The sequence below is a fragment of the Ictidomys tridecemlineatus genome, chromosome 10, assembly GCF_052094955.1.
Source record: "Ictidomys tridecemlineatus isolate mIctTri1 chromosome 10, mIctTri1.hap1, whole genome shotgun sequence".
In the NCBI taxonomy this organism is placed as follows: domain Eukaryota; kingdom Metazoa; phylum Chordata; class Mammalia; order Rodentia; family Sciuridae; genus Ictidomys; species Ictidomys tridecemlineatus.
This window is the reverse complement of record NC_135486.1, coordinates 100333743-100353187: the sequence shown is the minus strand read 5'-3', so window position 1 is coordinate 100353187 and position 19445 is coordinate 100333743. Positions and strand designations below refer to the sequence as shown.

At 34.4% G+C, this 19445-nt stretch overlaps 1 long non-coding RNA gene across 1 annotated transcript in view; it reads left to right on the top strand.

Moving 5' to 3' along the window:
• The window catches only part of LOC144367401 (uncharacterized), a 99181-nt gene that overhangs the window by 6963 nt on the left and 72773 nt on the right, over positions 1 to 19445 (top strand). The gene's annotated exons all lie outside the window — the stretch shown is intronic.

The following is a 19445-nucleotide window of genomic DNA, read 5'->3' as shown; positions in this document are numbered from 1 at the left end:
TATCATCGACTAAAAAATATTTTTTTAAAATTGAGTCTATACTTGGAAAAGAATGACTTTTTTAAAATCATGAGACTTCTGATTCCTATGTATGCATGGTATTTTACTCCATTTTTTAGTTTTTAATTTTTTTGTTGTAGTTAAGCTCTCTTAATTAAGTTTTTATAAGTTTCCGCATGTATTTATATTTTTATGATCATTTCTTAACCAGTTTTCTTGTATTTATGAGTAAATGTGAGTTCTAGTGCATTGGTGGGGAGAAGTGCACCCAATGTAAGTTCTTACTTGGATATCATCTTTATTTTGCTTGGTTAGATCAGCTAAAATGTGACTATTTAATATTTTTCCTATTTTAAGAAATGTTTTAGATGATTTTTTGTTTTGTTTTATATGTTTGTTCATTGGGGTTATCTCATTTCTCAATAATATAGTTAATTAATTTCTACTTTTTTCTTTATTAAATTATTTTCTCTACTCTTAAGGACCTATTTTTGTCATTGTTCTTTTATCATTTTATGAGGATAATCTGTAATTTCCTCTCATTATTTTATATATAGCCTAAAGTTCTAACATTAATACAATACGAATTTTGTATTTATTAGAATTTCTGCATTTTTTAAAAAAATATATCTATTTATATTTTAGTTGTAGTTAGACACAATACCTTTATTTTATTTATTTTATATGTGGTGCTGAGGATTGAACCTAGGGCCTTGCACGTGCTACCTGAGCACTTTCAGCTAGGCCACAACCCCGGTCCTGAATTTCTGCATTTTTAATTTTATTTTCTTTTTAATATGATTTGCTCAAGAGATATTATTTTTTCAATATCTTAATGAATACAACTTTTATGCTTCTCATTTTTCCACTAATTACTAGTTTTATCAAACTTTGGTTACAGTATATTATAGGCAATAATACTGACTTGTAAAATTCATTGACGTTCTCTGCTGATGTAATATTCTTTCACTTTTTCAATGAATATATCATGGAACATGAAAGGAGGTTTTTTTCTTTTGTTTTTACTAGTTTGCATTTATTTCTTCTTTAGTCTCAATTTCTTTTTCTGGCCATTAGATTAATTATTAAATCATCAAAGAGCATTGCTGTCTTCCCCTTCTGATGTGCAATCACTTCTTCTGTCCCTGTATTTTGTTTTTTGGTTCCTGATACATTATTAGACATATAGATTTTTAAATGATCACACTTTCATTTTAAACATTTCTCTTCAGTTTATTAAACTGATTTTTTTCACCCACTTGTTGTATTCCTTAAACTCAACTCTGACTGATATTGAGATTGTTTTTGTTGACCTCACCATCATTTTTTGTGATAATTCAACATTCTGTTATTTGGTGTACTTGGCATAATATGTATAGAAATAATGGTGTTTGTTGTTTTTAATCCAATATATTTACAACTCAATAGTTTGTACTTCCTGATTGGCACCAAAACAGATATGCACAGACCAGCAGAACAAAATAGAAGACTCAGAGAAAAACCCACAAAGGTACAGTCAACTGTTACTTCAGAAAGGGCCAAAAACATGTGGGATAAAAAGTAGACTTTTAAACAAATGATGCCAGCAAAACTGGAAATCTATTTGCAGAATGAAACAACTCCTATCTGTAACCCTGCACAAAATTCAACTCAAAGTGGGTCAAAAAACTGGAGATTTATTTGTTTCAGTTTTTCCACTGCTATGAAAAAAAAAATCTGACAAGAACAACTTAGAGAAGGTAAAGTTTATTTTAGCTCCTGGTTTTAGAAATGTAATCCATGGTTTGCCATCTCTATAGCTCTGAGCCTTATTTGAAGCAGAACATTATGTCAGAAGTATGTGGCAGAAGAATACAGCTCAAGACATGACAAAAAGGAAGCAGAGAAAGAGCTCTGCTCCTAATGACATAATATAAGCCCCAAAGACATACATACCCCCAGTGAAATACTTTCCCCAGCTGTACCCTACCTGCCTACAGTTACTGCCCAGTTAATCCATCAGCAGGATAATCCTCTGATTAGGTTGCATTTCTCATAATATAATCATTTCACCTCTGAAAATTTTTACATCATCTCAAACATGAACTTTTAGGAGACACCTTATATTTAAACCATAATAAAGTTAAAACAGAAATTTTTCAACTGCTAGAAAAAAACAAAGTTTTGACACTCCAACATATTGGTGCAGGCATGCAGTTAATTAACAAGTTCCTTAACAAGTTTCCCCAAAGCTAAAGGAAGAAAATACAAAATCAATAAGTGCATTGGCACTTAAAATTAAAATTAATGCACTGGCATTAAATTTAAGTTTCTACAAAGTAAACAAAACAATTAAGAGTGTCAAGAGAAAGTCTACTGAATGCGAGTAAATCTTTTCTGGTTATTCCTCTAACAGATAATTAATATCCAGAATATATAAAGAGCTCAAAAAACTTAACAAAATATTACCCAGTTAATAAATGGAAAAAAGCACTAAACAGGCATTTTTCTTTTCAAAGAAGAAATACAAATGGCAAAATAAATTTGAAAAAAAGTTCAACATCCCTGAAAATCAGGGAAATGCAAATTTAAACTACATTGAGATTTCATTTTACTTCAGTTAGAATTCAATTATCAAAATTATAAATAATAATAAATGCTGGTGAGGATGTGGGGAAAGAAGTACAGTTGTACATTTTAGTGGGACTGTAAATTAATACAACTACTTTGGAAAGCCATATGGAGATCCCTCAAATGACTAAGAAAAAGAACCGGACTCAGCTCTCCAATCCTTGGAGCTTATCCAAAAGAACTACAGTCAGCATACTATATTGATATAGGTACATCAAAGTTTATAGCAGCACAATTCACAATGGTCAAGTTATGAAACCAGCCTAGGTGCTCATGAACAGAAGAATGATTAAAGATTTGTTATACATACTTAGCCATAAAGAAGAATGAAATTATGACATTTACTGGTAAATTCATGAAAATGAAGAACATCACGCTATGTGAAATAATCCAGACTCAGAAAGTCCAGGGCCAAATTCTTTCTCTCATATGCAGAAGCCAGAGAAAAATAAAGAGGAAAGGGTAAACCATGAAAATGGAAGAAAGATCAGTACAGTGTAAGAGAAAGTTTTAGGGGAAGGAGGGAGGGATGGGAAAGGGGAGGAAATAAGGAATGGGGTTGACCAAATTATGTTCTGTGCATGTGTAGTAAGTCTATTACAGTGAATTCCACCTTTATGTACACCTATAAAGCACCAAATTATTAAAAAAAATAGATGGGGGAAAGGCCAACTGGAATAGAGAAGGCAAAAGGGGGAAGAGGATAAAGAGAAATAGGAGAGGAGATAATAAGACTGAAATGGTACAAGCTTTATCCATGCAAATGTGATTATGTCAAAATGAACTTAACTGCTTGGTGCCGTGGAACACAGCTGTAATCTTAGTGGCTTGGGAGGCTGAGGCAGGAGGATCCTGAGTTGAAAGTCAGCCTCAGCAAAAGCAAAGTACTAAATAACTAAGTGAAACCGTGTTTCTAAATAAAATACAAAATAGGGCTCAGGATGTGGCTCAGTGGTCAAGTGCCCGTGAGTTCAATTTCCAGTATCCCCCTTAAAAATGAACATAACTATTATGTATAGCTATAATGCACTAATGATGACATAAATTAAATTAAAATTTAAAAATTAAAATAAATAAAAATAGACCTATAATCAAGTTATACAGATTAGTAATAACTTTGGCAACATTGGCATTTTTACATGATTCACTACTTGGTTATGGCCCCATGTAAAGTAAATGTTCACTAGATCATCCCAGTTCTAAAATATTCAGTGGAGGAGTGTTATAAATAAAAACTTTTAAACAGATTCAGAAATGGTATATTTACAACACCAATAATCTCATCCTTCAAAAATCAATGTAAATTCCACAACAATGGTATAAAAACACATTACCAAATACAAAAAAGCCACAAACAGAAAAGACCTCCAAAAAATGGTAAAATGTACATAAATATAAATACTCTTTTCTTATGTTTTACAAATTCTTTTTTAAAGAGAGAGAGAGAGACAGAGAGAGAATTTTTAATATGTATTTTTTTTTTTTAATTTTCAGGAGACACAACATATTTTTTTGTATGTGGTGCTGAGGATTGAACCCGGGCCACACGCATGCCAGGCGAGCGCACTACCACTTGAGCCACATCCTCAGCCCATGTTTTACAAATTCTTAACAAAATGATTTACTATTTAATTAAAACCAATAACAAGAGTGCCATGGGCTTTCTAACATAGGCAGAAATAATGTGTGAATACATGGAAATACACAAACAATGGGAGGAGGAAATTAATATATTGATATGTAATTTAAAAATTGGTTGCTGAGGGACCTTTATTTAATTTATTTATATGTGGTGCTGAAAATTGAACTCAGTGCCTCACACATTCTTGGCAAGTGCTGTATCACTGAGCTATAACCCCAGCCCCTATTATGTGATCTTTACATTAATTGATATCACATTTGAAGATAAAAGGTGATAATTTGAAGGTGAATAATATAAATCAGAAAGTAAATACACACAAATCTTTGCAAAGAGATACTGAGTAAAATCTAATAATGAGAAAAATGCAAGTGATTTGCACAAATAATTTTTAAATGGACTAATAAAAAGAAAAAAGGGTTTGACAAACAAAAAATGTATGGTTTCTTTGAACTTAGGCATGTCAATATTTACATCAAATGTAAATGCTCAAAAATATTTCAATGAGAAGGAAGATATTTTAAGACCTAATGAACAGCAAGACTCAACTCTAAAGCATACATATAAAAAATGCACTTCAAATCTAATTAAACATATAGACAAAAAAGGATAAAAATGGTATGTGATGCAAAAGTTAAGGAAGGAAATCAGGGAAGACTATAGCAATAGTAGAACAAAGAGATTCCTACACCCAAGTATTGCTGGGAGAAAGAGAAAATTTTCATAATGACAGCAATATCAATTAACCAAAAAAAAAAAGCTATACTAAAAAAAGCTATACTAAAAAAAGCTATACTAAATCTCTGTGAATTCAATAAGAAAGCTTCCAAAAACATGAATCCAAGATTGCTTGTTATAAAAAGAAAAATAGGAGAATCTTCAATCATACTGAAAAATTTTATCCTTTGTTTCTCAAGAGAATTTGAAAATCTTGAAAACCAACTTGTCTTAGTTAAATTATCTGACAAAAAATACTCCAACCAATGACATCACAATACACATTCTTTTCAAAAGCCAAGACAAATGATGTCTCAGTCATACATTTAGTCTCAACAAAATTTAAAGGACTGAAATTATGGAGAATATGTTGTTTGAACATAATGCGATTATACAGAGAAAAATGTTTATAACAGAAAGTTATTATGGAAATCCTAGAATATTGGGAAGTAAACAATTCTACTCTAAAATTGTCACTGACCAAAGAAAAATAAAAAGGTAAATTTTAAGCTTTTTTGAAATTGAATGATTAGAAAAACATAGCATACCAAATTTGTGAGGTGTAGCTAAAGAAACCAAAAAAGTTATTTACAGTTTTACATGTATTAAAAAAAATAATTATAAAACAAAAGCAAATATATTCAAAGTAAATAGAAGATTTTTATAAGAGCTAAAGTAGCGTGATAGATAAAAAGGAAAACTATGGAATATCAATGAAATAAAAGTCTAAATCTTCAAAAATATCAATGAAACTTACAAACCTTTATCTATACTCACTAAGGGAAAAAAGAGAATATCAAAAATGAAATAAAATACATCACTATATATCCTAAAAATACTGAGTGTAATTGAATATATATTGAAAAGGTAATAATTAAATATTATAAAACACTTTGCTAAAAAATTAAATAACATAGATTAAATGAAAAAAGTCCTTGAAGACATAATACATAAATAACATAAGAAAAAAAAATTACATGGCCATCCCATATGTACTTTAAAAGTTGACTTTGTAATAAAAAAAAATCCCATTAACAAAACTCCAGACCCAGAAGACTTCACTGTTGAATACTGTCAAATATTAAAAAAGGTACACACACACACACACACACACACACACACACACACACACACATCTTTTATAAATGCTTTCAAAAAATTAAAGAGGAGGGAACATTTTGCAAATTATTTTATGAGACCAGATGTGTCATGAGCCCACAAAGATTATGAACAAGAAAAAGTATGACTAAAATTTTATGAAAATATAAACAAGGTCTATGAACAATAGTAGCAATTCAAAACAAGGAATATAGAAAATTGATAATGCATCAGGATACAGAACACTTGCCCCAGAAATGCTAAATTGAAAAACTAAGTATTGTAATTCACCATTTTAGAATAAAGGACAAAAAATATGATCATCTCAAAAGATGCTGTGGTAACTTTTCATCACTATAAATTCATACATTAAAAAAGTTTGTTTCTGGATCACAGTCTTCAAAATTTCAGTCCATGTTATGTTGGCCTAATTGATTTGGGCCTGCCTAGTGTGAGGTAGCATATCATGATGGAGATACATGGTAAAGTAAAACCACTCCCCTCAAGGCCAGGGAGCAAAAAAAAGAAAGATGCGGGTCTAGTCCCAATATCACCTTTAAAGGCACATCTCCACTGACCTAAAGACATTCTACTAGTTCCCAACTCTTGAGGGTTTCACTATCTCTCAATAGTGTCACACTGGAGACCAAAACTTTAATAATTCATGAACCTTTAGAGGTCACTTATGCAAACCACAGGAGATGTTGACTAAATATTTTAAAACTCCAATAACCATATGTAATGCAACCACATAGTATATTTAAGTAGAAAGAAATTTCCCGAATGTGACAATGGGTGGCAAGGAAAATCCATTGCAAATATATTACTAAATTTTGTACCTTAATTCCTTCTTTTATAATCTAGGACAAAGTTTTCACTTTTCACATTCAAGATTTCATTGGATATTCAAGCCAGTCCAGTAAATTAAGACCAAAAAAGAATAATCTACATATTTTAAAGGAAAAATAAATAAATATGTGTTTATTTGAAACAATGCTCTTATGGAAATTAAAAAGTATAAGGTTTCTAGAAAAAAAGTACTATACCAAGTAAGTTAAAGTTGACAAAGACCAAGATAAGAGATCATTTATACAAAAAATAAATTTTTATTTCTATTCATTGACAACGTACAATATAAGAATAAAAATGTAAAAGCCACAATACCACTGACAATAGCATGAAAAATATGAAATATTTAGGAATAACCAAATATATGCAATATATCTACAGAAAAACAAAATATTAATAAAAGTAATTAAGGATCTAAATACATTTCAGGATACTTCATATTCAAGAATTATAAAATTTAATATGGTTACAATTCTATAAAAAGAAATCTACAGATTACTATACATAATTTAAAGGTAATACCAGTCAAGGGTTTTTAAATTATTTGGAAACATTGGATAAAGAATACTAAAGTTTATAGTGAAATGTAAAGGACCAGAGAAGTAAAAACATTTGTAAAACAGGATGAGTTACACAGGCTATGTAAAGATTTAATCTAGAGGAAAGGCACTAATAAGTGGAACAGAAAAATAAATCAAGTAGTAGATTCAAATAATTCAGAAGGGAAACAATCCAACCACTAGATCTTTGAGAATAAATGAGTATCATCTTTCACCTCTCATCTTACAGAAAATTTAACTCAAAATTTAGCACAGACCTAAATGTAAATGACAAAATTGTAAAATATCTAGAATCAATCCTTTATGGTAGGTAATGATTTCTTAGATAAACCACCTAAAGTAAGAACCATTTTTTAAAAAATAATAAACTGAACTTCATCAAAATTTAAAACTTCTCTCCAAAAGTTGCCATTTAGTATGTAAAAGGACAAATTAAAACCCCAAAGAAATTATACTCCACAGGCACTCCAATCTAAACCTGGGTTAAAAGATCTCTGGTCTGAACAATGTATCATAGATGCAGTTTTCCCTGGTCCATTCCACTAAGCTGCACTATAAAATCTCTACATGGCATAAATGGAAGAAAAAGAGAAAATAAAAGAAAAGGAAGAAAGACGAGTTTAAGATAGGTATAAAAGAACAGCTTACAAAAAAAAGAGAGAGAGAGAGAGAGAGACAGAGTGTTCTGCATTCCCAACGCAGCAGAGAAAGATCACCCAAACCCTGTGTTTCCTGACCCCAGACCTTGACACAAAAAGTAGCTCAATCAGGCTTACTCCTCCCCTACAAAAACAGAACTAGCAGCCCACTCTCCCCACTTTCATTCAACATAGTGCTGGGAGGACTACCCACTACAGAAAGTCAATACAAAATAAATAAAGTCATAAGAACTGAAAATGAAAACATTTGCACATCACATAATTGTTTACTTAGTTAATCCCAGAGAATCTACAAAAAATCTTCCTAAAACATAAGTAATTTAACATGGTTGCAGAATACAAGCCCAACAAATAAATATCAATTGCTGCATAGCAAGATTAATATATTTAACACTACTGAAATGTGTACTTATAAACAACTGATAGCATAAATTTTGTTTTCTTTTTTTCAAAGGGTTTTGTTTTGTTTTGTTTTGTTTTGTTGTTGTTTTGCTAGAAAGCATTAGGCAGGAGAATCACAAGTTGAAAGCCAGCCTGGCCAACTTGGTGAGCCCCTGTCTCAATATATGTAACTGCATGACCAATATGATTGTGCAACCTGTGAACTAAGAAAAATGAGAAATTATATGCCATCTGATTCAATGTATGATATATCAAAGCCATTGTAGTGTCATATATAACTAATTATAACTTTAAAATATTTTTAAAAATAAATAAATTTCAGAATGTTTAGAATATAACTAAAGTGTAATTAGAGCAATTGTCTAGCATATAAAAGGCCCCAGTTTTAGTCTCCATATGTATATGACAAGGTCTAATAACTTGTATCTGATATGTTAGATATGAAGTTATATTTTGTTCTTGAAGATAAATGAAAATATAAATCAATCAAACAACAGTTACAATCACTTTCCTCTATACAAACTATAATGACAATCTATAGTTATCAATACAATTTCAATTTTAGCAAAGTGGGCAGTAGATTGGAAGAAATTTTTCACAAAAGAAAATAAAGAAGGCCAAAAAGCACCTGAAAAGATTTCAACATCATTACATAGTTCCCTGGAAATGTGAATTAAAGCTTTGCTGATATATCACTACATACCCATTAAAACACCTGTATTTATTTACACATGAGAAAATTCTCAGCAAATGAAAAATATTGGCAAGCATGTGTATTTATTTGGAACTGTCACACATTTCTGGTGGGACTGTAAATTAGTATTCATTTGGAAGTTTCCCATGTAATTAAACAAACATGTACTTAACACGTGACCTGAAATTGTATTTATAAGTTGTAAGGGTTTTTAGCCCCCTGTCTCCTCCTGACCAGCTGGAGAAGCGAGGAAACATGCCCTGACCAGGACGAGCCAAGAAAGGTAAAGGTCAACTGGTGGCCTGCACCCAGCCCTCCCTCATTGGAGGACAATCAGATGTGCCAGGAAGAAGAGTCAAAGCAGGATCTTGTTTATTGAAGAAGTACACATAGCTTATATACTGCACAGGAGCCAATCAGGATAAAGGTCAGAGGGGTGGAGCGAGTTCATGTGTACACCCATCCTATAGTCTGAAAGAGAAGGCACGAGCTGTCCACAAGGCAAAAGAGTCCTGGACCTATCCTGGAGGTGGTCTGTGTTTTCCATCACCACCCACAGCACCACTTCCTGGCTGATCACCAGGCGCTATCCCAGCCACATACTGGGCCCCAAGATCGGGAAGCAGGCAGCAAGTCAAGCCCTATATCTCTCTCTTTTTAATTTATTAGTAGGTGTTTGCCTTATTCGAGACTGTGCGTGTCTTAGGTTGTCCCCCTCTGGGGATCTTATCCGTCATTGACTACCACTCTAGCTCTTTGGGCAATCCTACCTGCAGGGCCTGCAGTCCCAATGGGAAGCCTCAAGGAAGAGAGATAGCTATCGCCTAGAAAGGAAACCTTTCTTCTCCTGGCTTACAACTGCACATCTACCAAGGCCAGCAAGTCCAGTTCCCATCCCAATGCCAGGATGAATGCCATGAGGGAGACAATTAGGAGTCCGGTCATAACCAGGCAAAGCATCCAGAATGGTCCTTTCATTTTTACAATTAAAGAATCATACCTGGGTGTAAAAAGTAACATAAAACTTTACACATCCTATTGATAACAGGTACAGTTATAGAACATTAAATGATATAAATAAATCTCCAATATGTTTTTCTTCTAAGCCTAAAATTACCATAAAACTTTATAACACCAGATGGATATAATGTTATTTTAAAGCTTCTACCTTACACACTTGTATACCTGGAAGATATGAACACATTAATAGCACCATAATTACAATGATGTTTTATATTAACCAAATTTAGCTTTTAAAGAAATAACATAGCACAATTCTCAAAAATAACAGTTCTTGTTTAACCAGTAGTTTAATTTCTTTAATATTACTTGCTCTAGAAACAAGACTGTTATGGGTAAATTAATGTTTTAAGGAATCTTTGTCTTTTTAACATACGACTGATCAGCTTAATTTTAAAGACATCTTTACTTTCATCTGTTTACCCAATTTAAATTGAACCATTTAAATCATGTGAATAAAAGATAAAAGATATGTGGTTCCATTTTTAAAAATTTTTCATGAGCGCTTCTCATATATCTGCCAATGTTCATATCATGAGTATAATATATGAACATATGACAAGTGTGCACACATAACACAATAGTAAAGTTGTAACTTTTCACAGCTGAAATCTCCATTGCAATGTTAAAAAACCCGACAGTTGATCAAAAATAGAACTGATCAGAAAAACATTAACCTGGGTCTGTAAGAACAAAAAATGCCCATCTAAGCAAAAGCAAGAGCCCTCAGTAATTAGAAAGTACAATACAATTTACTTTTTTTTTTGTTTAGTCTTGTTTGAGTTCAGGTAAAAAGATACCTTTACTCCCCCTCTCTTTTTTTTTCTTGAGCCTCAGATCAGGCTCCTATTGAGCTTGCAGGCTTCTTCCATTTGCATTTCAACTTAAGTCCTGGCTGAGGTCTTAAGGAAGGAGCAGAGAAAACTGCTATTCTGAGCAGAAGCCTCATGCCTAAGGCATTTTAACCATAAGTCATAATTTTAAGGTTTGGGTGTTGAAAATTATGATACAAGTTTAAGATATAATTCACAAAAAATCATATGTTTACATCATGTTTTGCAAAAATAAAAATTTTCCTACACTAGAAAAACTTGCTCACACAAAACTGAAAATTAATAACACATTGGTACCCCTAGTGAAATCTTTCCAGGCTACATAATTCAAAAATTGATGAAAAAACTGAATGATTGGGAATTACTTGCCAACTTGGAAGTACAGTTTTTTTAGTGTTTCCATCCTAAGTATTTAAGTTCTCTGGCATGAATTATCTGAAATCATAAGCTAAACAATTACCTAAACCCAACATTTAACTGCAAGATTGTGCAAAGTTTCAAAAACACATTCTGATTCCAGATTGTTACAATAAAACATCATCTTGTAGACACACATTCAGCCAAGGTCATTCCCAAAAAATAATCTATAATATCAACACATTACTGTGTTCAATGTTCCTTTTTTTTAGTAGACAAAGGTGGAGAAATCCTTACAGTGCAGAGAAGGAAAAAGGGAGTTCCCCAAAGCAAAAGAGCTTCAGCAGCTGCTGGGAGTCCCTCAGTCCCTCCTTTTACTTAAAGAATCAGTTCTCTGTTTTTTGTTTCCCACCCCAGGCACGAGGCATGCTCCTTATCTCCTAACTTTTCAGTACTCACAAGATGGTGGAGAATTTTCGTGAAGGGAGGGGTGACAATATGACGCAGGCCATTCATCATCCTGGCTGTCTACCAGGTGTTCCAGGAGGTGAGAGGCCAGGGGAATCTCCCTCTTCCTCACCAATTGTTCTGTGCAGTCCCAGGTGGCCCAATGCCTGAGGGCAGTGTGGGACAGGGCAGCAGATGAAGACATCCCGGCACCAATGGGGTGGAAGGGGGCTCAAGACGGCTGGCTTGACTCCCAGCTAGGCTCCTCTAGCAAACTTCTCCCTCCTCCTCCCCATCAGCCATACAGGGAAGCAGGAGAAGCATCAACCAGGGAGTGTGAGATTGCCCTATATTTCCAAGGATACCCTTAACTTCGAACTCGCTTGGCTTGACTTGCCAATACTTTCACTCTTGGTGAACCAACTTCTTCGTGCCCCATACCGTGTTACTATTTGGGCACCAGATGTCGGGGGTTTTTAGTGCCCCACCCCCCATCTCCTCCTGACCAACGGAAGAAGTGGCGAAAGCACGCCTTGACCAGGATGAGCCAAGAAATGTAAAGGTCAACTGGTGGCCTGCACCCAGCCCTCCCTCGCTGGAGGACAATCAGATGTGCCAGGGAGAAGAGTTGAAGCAGGATCTCATTTATTGAGGAAGTACACATAGCTTATATACTGCACAGGAGCCAATCAGGATAAAGGTCAGGGGGTGGAGCGAGTTCACATGTACACCCCTCCCATAGTCTGTAAGGGAAGGCAGAAACTGTCCATGAAGGCAGAAGAGTCCTGGACCTATTCTGGAGGTGGTCTGTGTTTTCCATCACCACCCACAGCATCGCCTCCTGGCTGATCGCCAGGCACTATCACAGCCATATGTTCGGCCCCAAGACCACAAAGCAGGCAGCAAGTCATGCCCTACAAAAAGTAATTACTCAAGAGAAATGAAAATATATATCTACATAAATACTTGTAACAAAAATGTTCATATCATATTTATTCATAACAGCCCCAAACTGAAAACAACTCAAGTGTCCATTAGTTAGTTAAAAGCATAGGTTGTGGTAGAGTGCTTGCCTAGCATGTGTGAGGCACTGGGTTTGATCCCTGGCACCACATAAAAATAAACAAATAAAAAATAAAGACATTATGTCCATCTACAACAAAAACAAAAATGTATTTAAAAAAATAAATAAAAAGAAAAGCAAATTTTAGTGTTTCCATACAACAGAATCCTACTTAACAGTATAAAGAAGCAAGAGGTAGGAAATTCAAAACCATTACTTCAAGCAAAAATAAGTCAGATACAACAGAATGCATACTAATGACCCTATTCATGTTAAAACTTAAACAGACAAAAGCCATCTAGTGACAGAAATAAGATCTGTGGTCTTCTGGTGCCAGGATAGGGAGAATGGCTCCTTAAATGTAGAAAGAAACTTCGGGGCGGTGGAAATATTCAGTGGTTTCATGATTATATGGTTATATTGGTCAAAACTAAGTGAACATTTTGGACAGATGTATTGAAGTTGTTCAGAAAAACTTCAACAGTTTATGAAAATTATAATGTCACAATTTTGTCATAGCAAATAAAAATAACAGCTAAAATTATACCTGTTTTATATAAATTCTTTTCAGTAAATATTTCCAAGACAAAAGATATTTTTAAATGATTTGATGTTATTGTTTTCATTATTAAATTGTTCTGGCAATCACTAGGAATTTATAGAAACAATGTTCATATCTTTGTTATCATTTTGTGCCTTCTACCAAATCTTTCACAATGAATACTTGCCTTAACAAAACACTTTAATTTTTTATCATCATGATTAATATTTCAAATTTAAAAGTGAGGAACTTATTCATTTAAATAAAATATCTAAATCACCTTGAGATTTTATTTAATAAGAAAAACAACTCTGTCTAAAATTTAGCCAGGAAGTGAATGGATTCTATAAAGGTTGAGTTCTGTCTTATCATAATAAATCATTAATCATTAATAGGAGACCAAGCCTATGCGTCGCAATGGCACAAGATGACCACAAGGTGGTGCTAATTACCTCTGTTGAAGCCTCAGCCTGCAGAAAGAGCCTGGTAGCAGCACAAAAAGACAAGCAAACAAACAAAAAAAAAAAAAAAAAAAAAAAAACTGCACAGTCCTCTCAGAAGGTCTAGGACAAGACATGGATTTCCTCCCTGTGAAGTTCCCTTAAGAATAAATCCCCTTCAACAAACATTGAATTTTGCACTATTGCTCTAATCCACAGAATAAGGCATCAATTGCTGTGAATGAAAACAATGTAAAGGTCTAATCTAGTCCTAAATTGCTGCAAATAATAACTAATGTGCCCTATACAGGACCTGATAAAGTCTTATTATCCCAGGCCCACTTAATTCTAGATCTTGTCATTATTGATATTTAGTCCTGTGGATCCTTCATATCTTTGTGGCTAGAGATCTCTGACCTCTGCCCACCCTTCCAAACCATGGCAACCAAAATAGGTCTGCAGACCCTGCAAATGACCCTAACTGGAAAAACCAGTTGAGAACCACTGCCCCAAACAAGGTTTAAATGATTATAAAGGCCCATATTGTACTAAAGACATCTCCATTATTCCAGATGGATAATGGCTTACATACTGCAACCTGTATACGCATTCTCTAGAGGCTGGTGGAAACAGATCAGGAGCTCCTTCTCTGAATTTCTGGTGTGATTATTAACACCTTCCCAGGAGATAATGATGCTTCTGGCTCAAAATACCCTACAGAATCACTGAATCACCCCAGATAAAGCCTTAATTTCTCTAGGACCACTTTATCCAAATTCCTTTTCTATTATGCTGTGCCTACCTGGGTGGGAAGAAGAACCATCCAGGAAAAAAGGGGATAAAGAAAGAGTAGTGGAACCACCATGGGAAGAAGAGGATAAAAGGAGTGCCCTTTCCTCCATTCCTTAGCCAACAACACCCTCCTTGGTGCCTTCTTTGCTGGGAGAGTCAAAGAAGCCTCCCACCTTCCCTGTGTCAAGAGAAGAAGTACCTATCCACAGAAATCTGTCTATAAAACTCTGCTTGAATCTGTGTTTCTAAAATAAAATATCTGAGATTATGTACTTTTTTAAAAGGAAAAAAAAGGCTTATTTAGCTCATAGACCAAGGGCATGGTGCTGGCCTGTACTTGCTTTAGTGAGGTGCTCATGGCAGATGGATTCATAATGGTGGGAACACAGACATAAGAGGTGGCATAGCAAGGCCAGGAATCAAGAGATTGAATAGGATAAGTCTCTCTCTTGTAGAACAACTTGCTGTCATATGAACAAATCCACTTTTATTAGACCTGACCCATTACTGAGAGATAGCATAAATCCCTTCTGAGGGTAAACCCCCATGTCCTGATTAAGTATCACTATCACTAGGCCCCAACTCTTAAAGTTCCACTATCTCCCACTGAGGACCAAGTTCCAACATATGAACCTTTAAGGAACAAACCACATCTAGACCATAATAACCTACAACCCAGAACTCGGAGGATTTTCATATGGTCAGAAATCACTAATACTAGCATTATTATGGTTAGTATGTGAGGTGTTCCCCAAAAGCTCCTATGTTAATGCAGTGATACTTAGGGGTTAAAGAACTAGATTATGAGCCATTACCTAACCAGTAAATTCATCCATTCTCTGTATTAATAATTTAAATGGATCACCTGGGGCATAATTGTAAGCAGATGGGGAGAAGTTCGTGGAAGTAGGTCACTGGAGGTGTGTCTCTGGATATTTGTATTTTCTCCATGTTGCTTTGTTCTCTCTCTGCTCCCTGACTGCTATGGGTTGAGCAGCTTTTCTCTGCCATGTCATTTTTCTCTGACACTCTGCTTCATCTTGGGCTCAGAGCTATCGAACTGCCCATAAACTGAATATCTAAAACCATGAACCCAAGTTAACTTTTCCTCCTCTAAGATTCTTTTGTCAAGTATTTTGGCCACAATGATAAAACCCTAACTAACAAGCATTATCAGAAGGTCGGATTATGACAAATACATACTTAATAGTAAAGATAAAAATCACTTTATGTTTTGAGGATTTCATAGAAATCCATCTTAATTTCATATCTCCACCCCACAGAAATAAGAATGAAAAGTTAAGGGCATTATTATTAATTCATTTTTATAGTTATAATTTATTTTTAAAAAATGTATGAGTTTGCCATTTTTAAAAAAGATCACAGTCAATTTTATTACTGTCTTTTTCTAGAAATATCTGCAAATAAAATAATTACTTATGATAATATGCTTAACAGATTTGAGTTGTTAATGTTCATATTTTTAAGTGTTTTTATTAGTTCATTATAGTTATACATAATAATGGGATTCTTTTTGACATAATCACATATGGATGAACTCTAATTTGCTCAATTCAGGAATAAGTACTTCCTCTTTCCCTCTCCTCCACCTGCCCCAGTTCCCCTTCCTCTATATTGGTCTTCTTTTATTAATTGGTGCTGTATAGATAAACACAAAGGTGAAATTCGCTGTGGTATATTCATCCATGTCCACAGCATAACTTGATGAATTTCATTCTGCAGTCTCTCCCTTTTCCCATCTCTGGCCCCCAGCTTCCTTCTGGACTCCACTGATCTCTCTCCTATTTCCATATAATTTCTCTCTCCTTTTTCTTCTCTTTCTTTATTTTATTTTATTTTAGTGACAACATAGGGAAAAAAAACAGTGGATCCTTGACTTTCTGATACCAGTTTATTTCTTAAACCAGGAATTTTTCAGAGAAAAATTTCAAAATCAACAAAATAGTTTTTAAGTGCATAGAAATATCTTAAAATAAAGAGATGAGTGGTGGGATGGCTTTTCAGTCCTTGGGCCTGAGGAAGGGCAGGTCTTGTGCAGTTCTGCTGGCTCTTGCTTTGACACTTTAAGGATATCAAAGGCAGAGAGTGATTAGTCAGCTCAGATGAATAGTTTATAAATTTTATATTTAAAACTAGAAGACTTCTGGTCCCACTTTGGAGATCATTGCTTTACAGTTAACAAGAAAAAGAACCTCTGAAAACTGCAGGGCTCTGTACAAGGTTGTTGGAGGTATGACTTGGGGAGTGTCCCTTTGCTGTCCTGACCCACTCCAGTTGCAGTGGTAAGACCGCACATTATCCAGGCTTGCAGGGCCACTGAAAATGAGGTGAGGGTCCTAGAGTGGGAGGAACTTTTGTATCCATCTGTCTTCTCATTTTGCAGAAGTCAAGTCATGTCTTTGTGTTAATCAATCAAGACTAGCTGGACAGTTATGTGTGTTTTAATTACTCTGAAATCAATCTGTGATCTGTATCTAATACTGGTATGTTATTTTTAACTTGTTTTCACCCATTATTGATTTTAATAAATTAGTATTGATTTAATTAATTGAATTGCTATTTTTTGAAAAAAAATTAATGGATTCTATTTTGGAGGAGAGTACTGGGGATTGAATCCAGGGGCACTTAACTATTGAGCCACATTTCCAGTCCTTTTATTGTTAATTATAGGACAGGACCTTGCTAAGTTGCTTAGGATCTTACTAAGTTGCTAAGGCTTGTTTTGAACTTCTTCCTGCTTTAGCTTCCTGAGTCACTGAGATTACTGGTTTGTGCCACTGTACCCAGCTCAATTTGATTCTTTAAAAAAGTATTCACAGCTATAAACAGGGCTGGGACTGGTTGATATGCCTTAAATTTTTGAATGCAATAGAGTGGGATTTGGTGTTCTTTCCTGCACCTCGGTGCAGGTAGAAACCAATCTTTGTCCATCATGCTGGACTCAATATATAAAGTACTCATCCCTGAATACTACTGCCAAGTGGTCCCTGTTTGCCCAGATTCCACCCAGCCACTTCCAGACCTATAGCACCTCTGAAACCTGGTTAAAGAGGCATGGGTAGAAAGTTATCAGGCTGATAGGATGGCTGTCTGGTGTTGGCTTTGGGAGAATGTCAGGGTGGAGGATCAATGAAAGAACAATGGGTGAACAGTGAGGGAAATGGAGGGCTCATTGTTGTCTTCTTTCTTGCATATGTCTGGAAAATTCTGTAATAAAAAGGGAAATACAAAACAGCCCAGGTCAGCAGTAAGCCTTGTTTCAGTGGATTTTATCTTTGTTTGATAGGAGGTATGGATTTGAGATTATTTTATATTAAAGAATTTAACTGGCTTTTCTCCCTGTTTTCTCAGAGAAGGGGTTTAAAATATTTGGAATTTTCTGATTAGTAGGAATGACTCTATTATCCCTGAACCCCTTGGATTACATCTGAGTTTGTGCTAAGAGATAAGATGACTCAAGTTGTGATGAAAGTGTTTGGGCCTTGAGCCAGTTGACCTCTGGAAGGGGAAGCAAGCGCTGGGCATGGGTCTTGGGAATCAAGTTCTATCATGTGGCCAATGATTTAGTCAATCCTACCTATATAATAAAATTCCAATAAGATATCTGGACATGGAGGCTCAGTGGTGCTTCCAGGTTGATCACCTAGCTGAATCAGGAGCATGAGGGGCCCTGATTCCATGAGGTCATATCAGAGAAAGTTTGCATTTAAGACACTCCCAGACTTTTCCTTGTATACCTTTTTGTCTAGTTCTGAGTTTGTCATTTATGATAAAATTGTGATAATAATAATACTAATAATCCCCAAAACAGTGTCAAGAGGAAAAATACAGAAATACATTTTTTCACAGAAGACTCCATGAGCCAAATGAACCAAATACCAAAAATTCAAATTTCAGCTATTAGAGGTGGTTCTGAAATAGGATAAAAGAAATATGGATACTATATAAAGAACTCAAAAAACTTAATACCGAAACCCCCAAAATGACCCAATTAATAAATGGGCTGAGGAACTGAACAGACACTTCATAGAAAAAGAAATATAGTTGATTAATATGAAAAAATGTTCATCATCTCTAGCCATTACAGAAATGCAAATCGAAACTATTCTAAGATTTTTATTTCACTCCAACAAGAATGGCAATTATTAAGAATACAAGAAAACAACAATGTTGGTGAGGACTGGGGAAAAAGGTACACTCATACATGCTGGTGGGAATGTGGGGCACCTGTCACAGGTCAGCCACTGTTGTAGGCACACTGCAGTCATCCATTCAGCCTGCATTCACAGCAATACTCTGCTAGGGGAAGGGATTGTCACTCATCTTCAAAGGGGAAAACCAAGCTTTGGGGAGAAAGAAACTGTCTAAGTTCATTGAGTCAATCTTTAAAGTCACATTTGAATCTGAAGCTGTCCATTGAATCCAAAAGAATTCCAATCTCCTTTTTCTCTTAAAATTAATACATTAATGTTTCCAGTAATTTTTAGATAACTGAAGGATTTTTGTGAAAATATATTTTGTATTATATTAATTATGTATTATGATCATACACATATATATATAATTTTATAATTTATTACACAGCATAATCTATACCTATACATATTTTATAAATATATAAATATTATATATTATATAATATAAATCTATATAAATTTATATTTTACATAGACATTTATTTATGCATTTATTATATGATAAAA